Source organism: Lissotriton vulgaris, chromosome 6, assembly GCF_964263255.1.
Source record: "Lissotriton vulgaris chromosome 6, aLisVul1.2, whole genome shotgun sequence".
Classification (NCBI taxonomy): Eukaryota; Metazoa; Chordata; class Amphibia; order Caudata; family Salamandridae; genus Lissotriton; species Lissotriton vulgaris.
The window spans coordinates 905,790,415-905,804,657 of NC_141694.1; the positions used below are offsets into that span (position 1 = coordinate 905,790,415).

The window sequence follows — 14,243 nt, forward strand, 5'->3', positions numbered from 1 at the left end:
GTGGGCAAATCAACCCGTACTTTTGTCCGTTTTGCCCTTTTTGATGGCCCATCTGTGTGGATGTGATTTTGTGGGTAAATTTGTGTGTTGTTTGTTCATTTGTTTGTGAAATGTAGTATTAATTTTTTTATTTCCTCTTTGTTTTTGATCCAGGCTTTTGCTGTTTGTATTGGTGTAGGTTGTGGTTCAGTTACTGCTGGTTTTGCAGCCTGTGTAGTTGCATGTGCTTGGTAAGTAAAGGTTTTTTGTACTACTTTCCCTAGATGAATGTGTTTTTATGAAAAGTCTAGTTATTGCTGTTTGTGTGGCTTTGTGGTTCTTGTTTGTTACCTTTTTTTTTGGTATTGCTGCTTGATGTGTACTTTGTCTAATCTATACTTTTGTTTCTTTCTAGTGGGATTTCCTTTATTTTTGCTGTGTTTCAGCAGAGTAGGTGCTGGTGAGTGTTCTTATATTTGGTTAGATTTGAATTGTTTTTAAAGTGTATTGATCTTTGTGTGAAGACTCTACCTTGTTTACTTCTTACTTTGCACAGTGTAGCTTGTTGTTCACTTGTGTGTGTAGTCTTCTTGCTTTGTTAGGATAATGGCTGCTCGCAGGATGACTGCTCAGCACGTTGTTAGTTTGCTTTTTGAGTCTTCCTCTGAGCATGGTCCAGACACTGACTCCGATTCGGAGCATGAGGAAGCTGCTGAAGATTCAGGCAGTGAGTTTTCTCTTCGCATGGTATCTTCTTCATCGGATGATGATTCTTCTAGTGCTGATGAAGTGCCTGTGGTAGAGAGGGACATTGATGTGCCGGTAGAGAGGCAAGAGCCATCTGGGCGGCTGCCTAGGTCCTTAAGGTTTCGCTTATTTTCTCGTCGGGAAGAGGCAAGTGTGGTAAAGGCTGCGCCCAAAAAGCTTCACATTGCTGTTGTTCGCCAAGGGTTATCTGGTGCTGCTAGTCTTCCTGTTGTAGAGCAGCATGAGGCATCTGGTGCTGCTAGTCCTCCTGTTGTAGAGCAGCATGAGGCATCTGGTGCTGCTAGTCTTTCTGTTGTTGTTGAGCAGCAAGTGGCATCTGGGGAGGCGAGTTCCTCTGTTGATGTTGAGATGCAAGAGGCAGCTGGGGATGCTAGTGTTCCCGTTGATGTAGTGCAGCAAGAGGCAGCTGGGCTGCAGGCTAGGGTGGCTTCTTCTTCCGATATTAGTGATGACGTCTGGGTTGCCCCTGGCATGGTGCAGCCTGAATTGCCAGACTTCACTTGTGTTCCCGGGTGTAGAGTGAATACTGACAATTTTCTGCCAATTCAATTTTTTCAATTGTTTTTTGACGATGAGTTTTTGCAAGAGATTGTGGAGCAAACTAATTTGTATGCAGAGCAGTATTTGAGGGACCACAGTGCCAGCCTTAAGCCCCATTCTAGAGCTACCTATTGGTCTCCCACATATGTTGAAGAGATGAAGAAGTTTTTGGGATTAATTTTTTTGACGGGCTTGCTAAGGAAGCCATCAATGTCTTCTTATTGGTCCACTAGTCCCTTGATGGCAACATCTATATTTCCAGCAGTTATGACTTGTGATCGGTATATGCTTCTTCTTCGCATGATGCATTTCGTTGATAATGATTTAGCGTTGCCACGTGATCACCCTGATTGTGACCGTCTTTTTAAGATTTGGCCTGTCCTTGATCACTTTGTTGATCGTTTTTCTGAGATCTTTGCTCCTGGAAAACAAATAGCTGTGGATGAGTCTTTGGTATTGTTCAAGGGCCGCTTGGTTTTTAGGCAATACATTCCTAGTAAGAGGGCACGCTATGGAATCAAACTGTATATGCTGTGTGACAGTGAGACTGGATACGTTTATAATTTCAGGGTGTACACCGGTAAGGATTCCAGCATTAACACTTCTGCTTGTCCGTCCACTTTTGGAGTGACTGAGAAAATTGTGTGGGAACTAGGCAGACGATTATTTAACAAAGGCCACCATTTATATGTAGATAACTTCTACACTAGTGTGCGTTTGTTCAAGGAATTGGCCAAAGTGGGCACTGTTGCTTGTGGCACGATGCGCAGTAACCGGAAAGGTTTCCCTATTGAACTTGTTTGCAAAAGGCTTGTGCAGGGACAGTCTACTGCATTGCGATGTGGTAAGCTTCTAGCTGTGAAGTTTTGTGACAGGAGAGATGTGTACATGCTGACTACAATCCATGATGAAAGCACTGAAGCTCTGCCTGTTCGGGGTGAGCGTGCTGAAGTGCGTAAACCTGTGTGCATTTTACAGTACAATAAGTACATGGGTGGTGTTGACAGTGTAGATCAGAGGTTGGAACCTTATGCTGCTCTACGAAAGTCTTACATTTGGTACAAGAAGTTGGCTATTCATCTTTTCCACTTGGCATCCTTTAATGCTTTCGTTGTGTTCCAGAAATCTTGTCCTGAGGTAAAGATGCCTTTTGTTAAGTTTCAGGAGAGTATAATAGGCAGCCTTGTACTAGTGGAACAGGCAAGTGTCCCAAGATTTGGAGTGGTGGAGGAAGTTGCCAGACTGAAAGATCGCCACTTTCCAGAATACATTCCTCCCACAACTGCAAAAGACAATCCTACTAAAAGATGTAGAGTCTGTTGGCGAAGAGAAGTGCGGAGGGAGTCTCGTTTGTACTGCCCTGACTGTCCTTCAAAACCTGGATTGTGTGTGCCAGCTTGTTTTAAATCGTACCACACACAAAAGAAGTTTTGGGAGTTTCATTGAGCTTGTAAGTGTACTGTCTGGTCTGTATTCTGTAATATTTTTAGTCTGCTTTAAGGTGTGCATTGGTGCACAGCATTTAGTTTTTGACTTTGTGTTAGCAGATTTGTAGGTTTCATCATTTGATTTGTGGTATTTCTTAAAAAAAAATCTAATTTCGATGGTGGTGTGTGCTGCATTATGCTTGGATTGTCTGTGTGCGTGGACTGGCGTTTGGCTGGTGGTGTGCGTAGTCTGGTGCTTGGCTGGCATAGTGCATGGATTTGAGTTGTGCTGGGGGGGTGAGTGGATTTTTGCTTGGCTGGCGGAGTGCATGGTTAGGTGCTTGGCTGGTGGTGTGAGTGGATGGCGCTTGGCTGGTGGTGTGCGTGGTCTGGTGCTTGGCTGGCATAGTGCATGGGTTGGAGTTGTGCTTGGGGGGTGCGTGGATTTTTGCTTGGCTGGCGGAGTGAATGGTTAGGTGCTTGGCTGGTGGTGTGAGTGGATGGCGCTTGGCTGGTGGTGTGCGTGAACTGGTGCTTGGCTGGCATAGTGCATGGATTGGAGTTGTGCTTGGGGGGTGCGTGGATTTTTGCTTGGCTGGCGGAGTGCATGGTTAGGTGCTTGGCTGTCGGTGTGAGTGCATGGAGCTTTGCTGGTTGTGTGCAAGGATTGGTGCTCGGCTGGCGGTGTGAATGGATGGTGCTTTGGTGTTTGTGTGCAAGGTTAGGTGCTTGGCTGGCGGTGTGTGTGGACAAGTGCTTGGTTGGTGGTGTTGGTGGACTTGCGCTTGGCTGGCGGTGTGTGAGTATTTACTTTCTGATGGTCACTACACACAGTGCTAGCTGAGTGCCACTCCACCCAGTCCATCAATTTGTGTATTTGCTGTGTCTGGAATGTGGGCGTGTGAATGTGATGGGCCCTTGAATGGCGCTGTCTGCTGGTGTGAGTGTTTTGATGTGAAGGGCCTGCGGCTGGCGGTGTGAATGTTTTGTATGTGTCACATGTATGAAAGGTGTGTGAATGGCCTGTAAAGAGGTTGGTGCCTTGTCGTGGCTTTACAGCTCACGAGCTGTGAGTCAATGGTTCAGTTTCTCGTTCTCTCAATTATTAGCAGTGCATTTCATTATTTGTGAATTTGCTTGCTAATTGAATTGTATATGCTGAACCTTCACTCACCCTTGTGCTAAATCCAACCAGTGTGTGTGTTTGAGGATTTGTTTGCTGTTTTTTTTTAATTTTTATATTTTTCAGTACGGGTGCTCTGTTTTTTTTTTTGTAAATGTTGTGATGTGTTCCTTTTGTGCATGGTGGTGTGATTGTTTTTCTTTGTTTTAGGTATGAAAGGAGTGTGAATGGCCTGTAAAGCGGTTGGTGCCTTGACGCTGGCTTTACAGCTCACGAGCTGCAAGTAATTGGTTCAGTTTCTTTGTCCATGTAATTGACAGTGCATTTCTTTTTTGGGAAATCTCTTGTTAATGTTTTTATATACTGAACCATCACTTGCCCTCGTGCCAAATCCAACCAGTATGTGTGTATGTGTTTGGAATTGATGGGCTACTAGGGAAACCTACCAAAACCATACATTTTTGAATTGTAGACACCTAGGTGCTTTCAAGGAGCTATGGCTTGTGTGGATCCTCCAACGTTCCTTTACCCAGAATCCCCTGCAAACCTCAATATTAGTTAAAAAAAACAATTTTTTCAGCAATGTTTGTGTTGGAAAGCGTGCCATCACTGGGCTCACCCAAATTTCCTCCCTCCCAGCGTTCCCCCAGGTCTCCCGGAAAAAATGGTACCTCACTTGCGTGGGTAGGCATAGTGGCTGCGACAGGAAACGGTTCAAATCGTACGGTTGTGAATTTACAATAACCAATAGCAACATTACCTTTTTTTTGGGGGGGGGGGGGGACTGAGTTTTTGGACCGGGGCTCAGCGGGCATCTTTGGAAAGTTCCAAACCCAAACAGTTCTGAAAACTAGACACCCAGGGGAGTCCAGGGAGGTATGGCATGCGTGGGTCCCCCAATGTTTTCCTACCCAGAAATCCCTGCAAACCAAAAATTTTAGTTAAAAAAACAGTTTTCCAAACATTTTTGCGTGGGATCTCCGTGTCGGCACAAATGTCCAACCACCCAGCGTTCCCCTTGTTCTCCCGAGTAAAATGATACCTCACTTGTGTGGGTGGGCCCAAGGCCTGTGTATAAGGCAGTGGGGCTTAATTTGTAAAACATAAATACTACTTTTTCAAAAGTCATTTTCGGACTGTTCTGCTTTGGGGCACCCACACAAGTGAGGTATCCTTTTACTCGGGAGAACAAGGTAAACGCTGGGTGGTAGGACATTTTTGCCGACACGGAGATCCCACGCAAAAAAGTTTGGAAAAGTGATATTTTTACCTAATTTTAAGGTTTGCAAGGAGTTCTGGGTAGGAAAACATTGGGGGACCTACGCATGCCATACCTCCCTGGACTCCCCCGGGTGTCTAGTTTTCAGAACTGTTTGGGTTTTGTACTTTCCAAAGAATACCACCGAGCCCCGGGCCAAAAACTCAGGGTCCCCCCCCCCCAAAATCAAGGTTGTTTTGCAATTGGCTATTGTAAATGCACCACCGTACGATTTGAACAGTTTCCTGTTGCAGCCACTATGCCTATCCACGCAAGTGAGGTACCATTTTTATCGGGAGACCTTGGGGAACGCTGGGTGGGCGGAAATTTGTGTGAGCCCAGTGACGCCACGCTTTCCCACACAAAAAAAGTGTGAAAAAACGGATTTTTTCAACATAAATTGAGGTTTGCAAGGGATTCTGGGTAAAGGAACGTTGGAGGATCCACGCAAGCCATACCTCCTTGGAAGCCCCCGGGTGTCTACTTCTCAGAAATGTGTGGGTTTGGTAGGTTTCCCTAGATGGGCGTCTAGCACGGGGCCAAAAACCCAGGTAACCCCTCTTGCAAAAGCTGGTGGTATTGAATGTCAATACCACCAGCTTTTGCAAGAGGGGTTACCTGGGTTTTTGGCCCCGTGCTAGACGCCCATCTAGGGAAACCTACCAAACCAACATAAAATTGGTACCTCACTTGCGTGGGTAGGCATAGTGGCTGCAACAGGAAACTGTTCAAATCGTACGGTGGTGCATTTACAATAGCCAATTGCAAAACAACCTTGATTTTGGGGGGGGGGGGGCACCTGAGTTTTTGGCCCGGGGCTCGGTGGTATTCTTTGGAAAGTACAAAACCCAAACAGTTCTGAAAACTAGACACCCGGGGGAGTCCAGGGAGGTATGGCATGCGTAGGTCCCCCAATGTTTTCCTACCCAGAACTCCTTGCAAACCTTAAAATTAGGTAAAAATATCACTTTTCCAAACTTTTTTGCGTGGGATCTCCGTGTCGGCAAAAATGTCCTACCACCCAGCGTTCACCTTGTTCTCCCGAGTAAAAGGATACCTCACTTGTGTGGGTGCCCCAAAGCAGAACAGTCCGAAAATGACTTTTGAAAAAGTAGTATTTATGTTTTACAAATTAAGCCCCACTGCCTTAGACACAGGCCTTGGGCCCACCCACACAAGTGAGGTATCATTTTACTCGGGAGAACAAGGGGAACGCTGGGTGGTTGGACATTTGTGCCGACACGGAGATCCCACGCAAAAATGTTTGGAAAACTGTTTTTTTAACCAAAATTTATGGTTTGCAGGGATTTCTGGGTAGGAAAACATTGGGGGACCCACGCATGCCATACCTCCCTGGACTCCCCTGGGTGTCTAGTTTTCAGAACTGTTTGGGTTTGGAACTTTCCAAAGATGCCCGCTGAGCCCCGGTCCAAAAACTCAGTCCTCCCCCCCCAAAAAAAAGGTAATGTTGCTATTGGTTATTGTAAATTCACCACCGTACGATTTGAACCGTTTCCTGTCGCAGCCACTATGCCTACCCACGCAAGTGAGGTACCATTTTTCCCGGGAGACATGGGGGAAAGCTGGGTGGGTGGAAATTTGTTGATCCACGCAGATTCCAGAACTTTCCACCACAGAAATGTCAGGAAAATGTGTTTTTTTTGTCAAGATCTTACCTTTGCAAGGGATTCTGGGTAACAAAACCTGGGGGTAGGCAGAGGAGTCACCCCACCCTGAATTCCCCTGGGTGTCTACTTTTCAAAAATGTGTAGGTTTGCTAGGTTTCCCTAGGTGCTGGCAGAGCTAGGGCGCAAAAACTAAAGGTAGTCTTTTTGTCCAAAAAGCTCAAAATTTCACTGGAAAATTGAGGTGCGACCATGTTGCGTTTTGCGCTGTTTCCTGTCGCAGCCACTATGCCTACCCACGCAAGTGAGGTACCATTTTTCCTGGGAGACATGGGGAACGCTGGGTGGGTGGAAATTTGTTGATCCACGCAGATTCCAGAACTTTCCACCACAGAAATGTCAGGAAAATGTGTTTTTTTTGTCAAAATCTTACCTTTGCAAGGGATTCTGGGTAACAAAACCTGGGGGTAGGCAGAGGAGTCACCCCACCCTGAATTCCCCTGGGTGTCTACTTTTTAAAAATGTGTAGGTTTGCTAGGTTTCCCTAGGTGCTGGCAGAGATAGGGCGCAAAAACTAAAGGTAGTCTTTTTGTCCAAAAAGCTCAAAATTTCACTGGAAAAATGAGGTGCGACCATGTTGCGTTTTGCGCTGTTTCCTGTTGCAGCCACTATGCCTACCCACGCAAGTGAGGTACCATTTTTCCCGGGAGACATGGGGGAACGCTGGGTGGGTGGAAATTTGTTGATCCACGCAGATTCCAGAACTTTCCACCACTGAAATGTCAGGAAAATGTGTTTTTTTTGTCAAAATCTTGGCTTTGCAAGGGATTCTGGGTAACAAAACCTGGGGGTAGGCAGAGGAGTCACCCCACCCTGAATTCCCCTGGGTGTCTACTTTTCAAAAATGTATAGGTTTGCTAGGTTTCCCTAGGTGCTGGCAGAGCCAGGGCGCAAAAACTAAAGGTAGTCTTTTTGTCCAAGAAGCTCAAAATTTCACTGGAAAATTGAGGTGCGACCATGTTGCGTTTTGCGCTGTTTCCTGTCGCAGCCACTATGCCTACCCACGCAAGTGAGGTACCATTTTTCCCGGGAGACATGGGGGAACGCTGGGTGGGTGGAAATTTGTTGATCCACGCAGATTCCAGAACTTTCCACCACTGAAATGTCAGGAAAATGTGTTTTTTTGGTCAAAATCTTGGCTTTGCAAGGGATTCTGGGTAACAAAACCTGGGGGTAGGCAGAAGAGTCACCCCATCCTGAATTCCCCAGGGTGTCTACTTTTCAAAAATGTATAGGTTTGCTAGGTTTCCCTAGGTGCTGGCAGAGCCAGGGCGCAAAAACTAAAGGTAGTCTTTTTGTCCAAGAAGCTCAAAATTTCACTGGAAAATTGAGGTTCGACCATGTTGCGTTTTGCGCTGTTTCCTGTCGCAGCCACTATGCCTACCCACGCAAGTGAGGTACCATTTTTCCCGGGAGACATGGGGGAACGCTGGGTGGGTGGAAATTTGTTGATCCACGCAGATTCCAGAACTTTCCACCACAGAAATGTCAGGAAAATGTTTTTTTTTTGTCAAAATCTTAGCTTTGCAAGGGATTCTGGGTAACAAAACCTGAGGGTAGGCAGAGGACTCACCCCATCCTGAATTCCCCTGGGTGTCTACTTTTCAAAAATGTATAGGTTTGCTAGGTTTCCCTAGGTGCAGGCAGAGCCAGGGCGCAAAAACTAAAGGTAGTCTCTTTGTCCAAAGAGCTCAAAATTTCACAGGAAAATTGAGGTGCGACCATGTTGCGTTTTGCGCTGTTTCCTGTCACAGCCACTATGCCTACCCACGCAAGTGAGGGACCATTTTTCCCGGGAGACATTGGGGAACGCTGGGTGGGTGGAAATTTGTTGATCCACGCAGATTCCAGAACTTTCCACCACTGAAATGTCAGGAAAATGTGTTTTTTTTGTCAAAATCTTAGCTTTGCAAGGGATTCTGGGAAACAAAACCTGGGGGTAGGCAGAGGAGTCACCCCACCCTGAGTTCCCCTGGGTGTCTACTTTTCAAAAATGTATAGGTTTGCAAGGTTTCCCTAGGTGCCAGCAGAGCTAGGGTGCCAAAACTACAGGTAGGCACTTTGCCAAAAAAGGGTCAATTTGTAACTGCAAAATTTAGGTGTGAGCACGTTGCATTTTTCGCCGTTTCCTGTCGCAGGCACAAGGCCAACCCACACAAGTGAGGTACCGTTTTTATCGGGAGAATTGGGGAAATTCAAATTTGTAAATTAACTGTTATTACCCATTGAGCTTTCATGCATTTCTCCCTTTCAATGAAACACATTGTGTTTAAAAAAAAATATTTTTGAAAAATGACCAATAATTCTCATGCTAGTATGAGTATTCCCAATTTTGAAAATTAGCAATTATTTACTGTTTCTGAACTCTATAATTTGTACCCAATTCAGAAATACATAGGTGACTTTCATACAGATTTTTCCATGTATACATTTTCCAAAACAAAGTGCTCTATACCCGGTAAATGAAAAAATACCATTGCAAGTTGCTCCTCAGTTTTTGGATCTGGGTTCGTCGGGTTCTTGGTGACACTACAAGTCCTATATATCCCCACAACCAGGAAGGTCTAACGGACATAACGGTATATTGCTTTCCAAGAGTTCTCAAAATTAGAAAAAGTTATAGGTGAAAACGTTGAGACAAAAGGCTGTTTTTTTTAACACATTTTCAATTTTTTCGATATTTAACTGTTAGTTTCTATAACGAAACCTTCATGGATTTAGACAAATGACCCCTTTCAGAATTCAGAATTTTGTGTACTTTTCGAAAATGTACAGCATTCCAGGATCCATTATTGCTTTCAAACTCTTTTCTACCATTAACTGGAAGGAGGTAGAAAGCTCTAAAAATAGCAAAAATAGGCTATGTCACAGAAAAATGCCAATACTGTGTGAAAAATGTCGGTTCTCTGACAAAAGACTGTTATTCCCTAAAAGCTATGAAAATGGAGATTTCACCCCCACAAACCCTTTTTTGATAACTTTTTTAGGGAAAAACCCGGAGGCTTTCATTTGCAGCCCGTTTTTCCAATTTTTCTGAAAAAAACAAAAAAATCACTATATTTTGGTTACTTTCTGGGACCCCTCCAAGAGAATCCAGAAACCCTGGGCACCTTTGGATTCCACATGATGTTGGAAGAAAAGGACGCAAATTTGGCGTGGATACCTTATGTGGTCAAAAAGTTACAGGGGCCTAAGCGCGCACTACCCCAAATTGCCAAAAAAGGGCTCAGCACAGGAGGGGAAAAGGCCTAGCAGCGAAGGGGTTAAGGGACAAGGTGCATTCCAGGTATGTTCTGGCCATCATCAATCATTTTCACTTTGGGGCTTTCAGTACTCCAGCCAGTTTTGAAGCTGAAACAGAATCATTCAAGGACATGGTTACATCATAGTTCAATTGTTTGTTCACATGGCTTTCCAGGATTTTAGCTAGAAAGGCTAGACAAGGGACTCGATAAAACGTATTACAAAAGCCTGGTTCAGCAGATTATGTTCTTGACTTTTAGAGAGAGAGGCGACACTGCTGTACTTTTAAACAGTCATAAAAAACTCTTTGATAAAGAGATTAATAAGTCGTTTTCAGTAGCTGTCATAAAGTTGTGGGAGAGATCCTAAAATAGTGGACGTTTTTGGAGAATGCATTGGAAAGAGACTAGAAAGAGTAATTGTGATGCAAGAAAGGGAAGAGTAATTTTGGAGTTTGGGACAAGCACTTTGATTACGTCAGAGCAATTTGTTTGTGTCCAGGTTATATACTGCTTTTCATTCATTTAGGGTGGAGTAAGGGTGTTTAGGTTCTGCGTAGTCAGGAGCACCTCCTAGTGTGAATAAAGGGTCATTTAATTTTACAAAACAACCTGACTATGAGAAGAAGTAAGTCCATTGTGGACTCAAGGAATGCATAAAGAGTGAGAACATATTATCCCTTTGGGCTGGTAACTTTAGGCCTTGATTGAGAATCCAGGTAGTTTTTATTACGCCAGATAAATAATAATGCCCTGTGGTACGCTATTTGTTGGGTGTGACAACTAGCACCTAGTGTGAGTTTCTGAGGAATTACATGGAGTTTGGTGCAGTAAACCCATAAACTTTTTCCCTATTAAATTCCAAAAGGTTTGATATGCCAAGATTTAACAAAGGGTGAGATATTTAATGCACCTGGTAATTACCAGATATGGTAACTACCACCCAACTTGTAATTCTGAGCCACGCCTAATCAGGGTTTTAGTGTTGGGTGGGAGCTAGAGCAAATGGTGTATATGGGGTTAATCTGATGAGGATTTGTCTGCACTGGCCCTATATGTAAATTCAGTTACCAAAAACAGATGTGCTCACCTTAACGGGCCAACATACTCTTGGAGAAAAATCACACTATTGTGGTTCGGGCAGCAATAATTCCCCGGTTAAACTACTAAAGTGTCAATTATTGTGGACTTGCAAAGTACCTTCTACATCTACAACATCTACAAAAGGCTTAGAATGCTACTGTAGGAGCCATTACTTGCTTGAACAGGATCATATTTGGCTTCTCGGAGGAAGTTACATCATTAGCTTACCAATTTCAGCATGATCAGTTTTAAAAGTGTGTGTTTATAGTTTAAATATTAGCACAATTTATACCCAACCTATCTGGCACATTTAATCGCTTCACATTTCCCAGGGTGCAATCTTTGGAGCAAAGGAAAAAGCCCTTTTTAAGGTACTGAAAATCAAACTTCTCACTAAAAGAGAGCGTGCTAGCTCAATACAGGCACTTCTTATATGGAACACCTCGTCATTAGGTGTATGAAACACCGTATCATTAGCTCTCCATCTCTGTCAATGTATAAAGCCAATATTTAGTTAGACAGTTTTACGTCTAGCACCACAAGATCTAGTCGGGTGGTGGGCACTTAAATGCTGTCAATCATTCCTCAAAAGTTGGTAAAGATTGGCTGAGTAAGTTAGAGAGACTTAAAGGGTCTAGAGTGTTGCCACATCAGTGAATGGCAAAGGAATTTGAGTTTCTGGGAGACTTATCACATAAAATTGTGTTTTGGTTTCAATATTTTAATTTGGTGGAGAGGAATGGAGATTAGGAGCACAGTTGGTTAAGGATACAGTTGAGGTCATCAACAAATGACTCTAGAACCAGGTGGGCACTTTAAATTGGGGCGGACAGTAACAATTATGAATTCCTAGAGAGGGTGAGGAAGTTTTATAATATGTAATTGGTGGTCACAAGTGAGTTGTCAGAAAAGGATGCCAACCGCTGGCCCTTACAGAAAGAACATGATTGGTGTGAGATGATGGCAAAAATAGTGCTGAGGCCAGAAGGTGTTCCCTATTCCTTGAGATCGAGTCAAAAGTCAGTGGTTGCTGTGTAAAGGAGTGTTCTCAAATAGAAATATCCTGCGATGAACAATTACATTAAAGGCATATCTGGGCTCCATCAGCAAGGGGTGAAAGATTGAATGCCTGCAGATTGCCTGCAGAGTTTGTTAGGAGGTTATTCAGTGTGGGGAATATATTGGGGGGTTTGTCAGCGTACTGCAAAGGTGTTGGAGTATCGATAAATAGAGAGTGATGGGGAAGCAGGGGGAAGTCAGGTTAAGAGTGAGGAAACAGGACTGACCCAAAATGCCAGTGATTGAGGAAAGAAATGCAAGGGATAAGCATCAGTGAGACTTGAATGAAGTGGGCAGAAGCCATTGGTGGCACTCCAGACGGCGACTGCAGGCGTAAACGCCGATTGCTACACCGACAGCGAGGCTACTCCACCTGACTGCCGCATGCTCCACTAACAAGGCCGGCGACCGGCGAACCACCATGGCCCACAGGGGCTGTCCCACTCTGAATTCGAGCACACTTGCGTATACACACCTCTGACCTCCTGTTGCACTGTAACAGCATCGGCAACCAACACACCGATCAGGGGTGGCTCCTACTAACACCGTGCAAGTGGGACGGACTTCAAGTGGTGAAGTCGCGATAGGAACATTGGGACATACCGATACGAACTGTTTTGTTTAGTTTGCCGATTTCATGGCTCAGTTCTAGAAAAAAAATGAAAAATAAGGCGTCAATTATGGACTTTTCTTTTCTTGAACTTAAGATAATGTGACTATCTTATCGATGTCCTAGTACACCGGGGACACAAGGGGCACAATGACACTCCCTCCTATGCTGACCTACATCCTTACGATTCACCGTTCATTTGCAGCCGGCCCACAGGGTTGTAGGCTTTGCTATATGTACTGCACCTTTAAACATTAATAAACGTCTTACAAAAAAAAAAAAAAAAAAAAAAAAATCAGTGAGACTTGAAAGAATCACGTTTAAGTCTGTAGGTCCTGACCATTCAGTACAATTCAGGGAGGATTCACAGAAGTTAACCAACAATCACTCAAAGGGCCTGGGGTGTTAGTTCAGGAATCCATCTAGCATCTCGTATGCTTCTGCCCTTGAGTGAAGAAGGAAAGAGGCACTGTTAAGACCAATGTTTCTGAAAAATGGCATAACAAAATGCACAGATACCATAAAATGCTGTTTGAACACAGCAAATGTGCCTGAGCATTCACACGCCGCAAAAAGTTCAAACAGTTTTTTTTTTAACTGGACAAATGCCCTCTTTAGAAGTTTCTATCAATGTTTTAGCAACATTTTAAAATCTCTCTAGCAGCTGTATTTGCAGTGATTTTAATGAATTACTAAAATAATGATGAAACTTTTCGTAGATCATGAAAGTGCCAGATATCTTTGTAGCCTTCATAAAATGGTGAACACCTGGATAGAACTACAAAGTTTAACTCAAGTTACCGGACAATGATGAAAGTCAGATCAAGAAAGAAGAAAAAAAATCCATGCTTTTTACAAGTGACGTTTCAATTTTACGAAAAGCACAGCCCGAACCCCACTAGCCGAATGAGGGAAGGAACAGCAGAGTCCTTTTCTGTCTATCAAACACATCAACGTCATAGACAACATACACGGTAATAAGTGAAGCACTAAAATGGCTTCTACGTCACTTCACAGTACGTGTTCTGAGACAGCTGGAACTTTGAAGGAGCAGTAGGACGCTTCATAGAAAACACGTTTCTTATAGCAGTAGCATCTCATACATGTGAGAGTGTGCGCGTGTGTGTGTGAGAGAGAGAAAGTGATTAAGTAAGAGAATGTGTGTGTCGGGGGGTGGAGGGGAGGGGGGTGGACGGTATGCGCGTTTCCTGTTGGGACCCGATTACAGCAAGCAGGTACGGGGAATCGTAAGTACACGTATTCAAGACAGTACTAGAAAGGCCACTGTATCATTGGTTTTAACATATTTACATTTAATATGCAAAACTTGTGATTTCCCCCTAATCAAACCTTTTTGTGGTAAAATGATAAAGGTAGGCTAAAACCCCGGTCTCCACATTCCAAGGTCAGTAATTGAACCATTCGATAGCATATCCCCCCATTAAAGAGCTCTGCGGTCAATATACGGC

The 14,243-nt window shown here is 44.1% G+C and overlaps 1 protein-coding gene across 1 annotated transcript in view; it reads right to left on the reverse strand.

The window, feature by feature from the left end:
• The window catches only part of TTC27 (tetratricopeptide repeat domain 27), a 1,875,723-nt gene that overhangs the window by 509,922 nt on the left and 1,351,558 nt on the right, over positions 1 to 14,243 (reverse strand). The window lies entirely within an intron of this gene.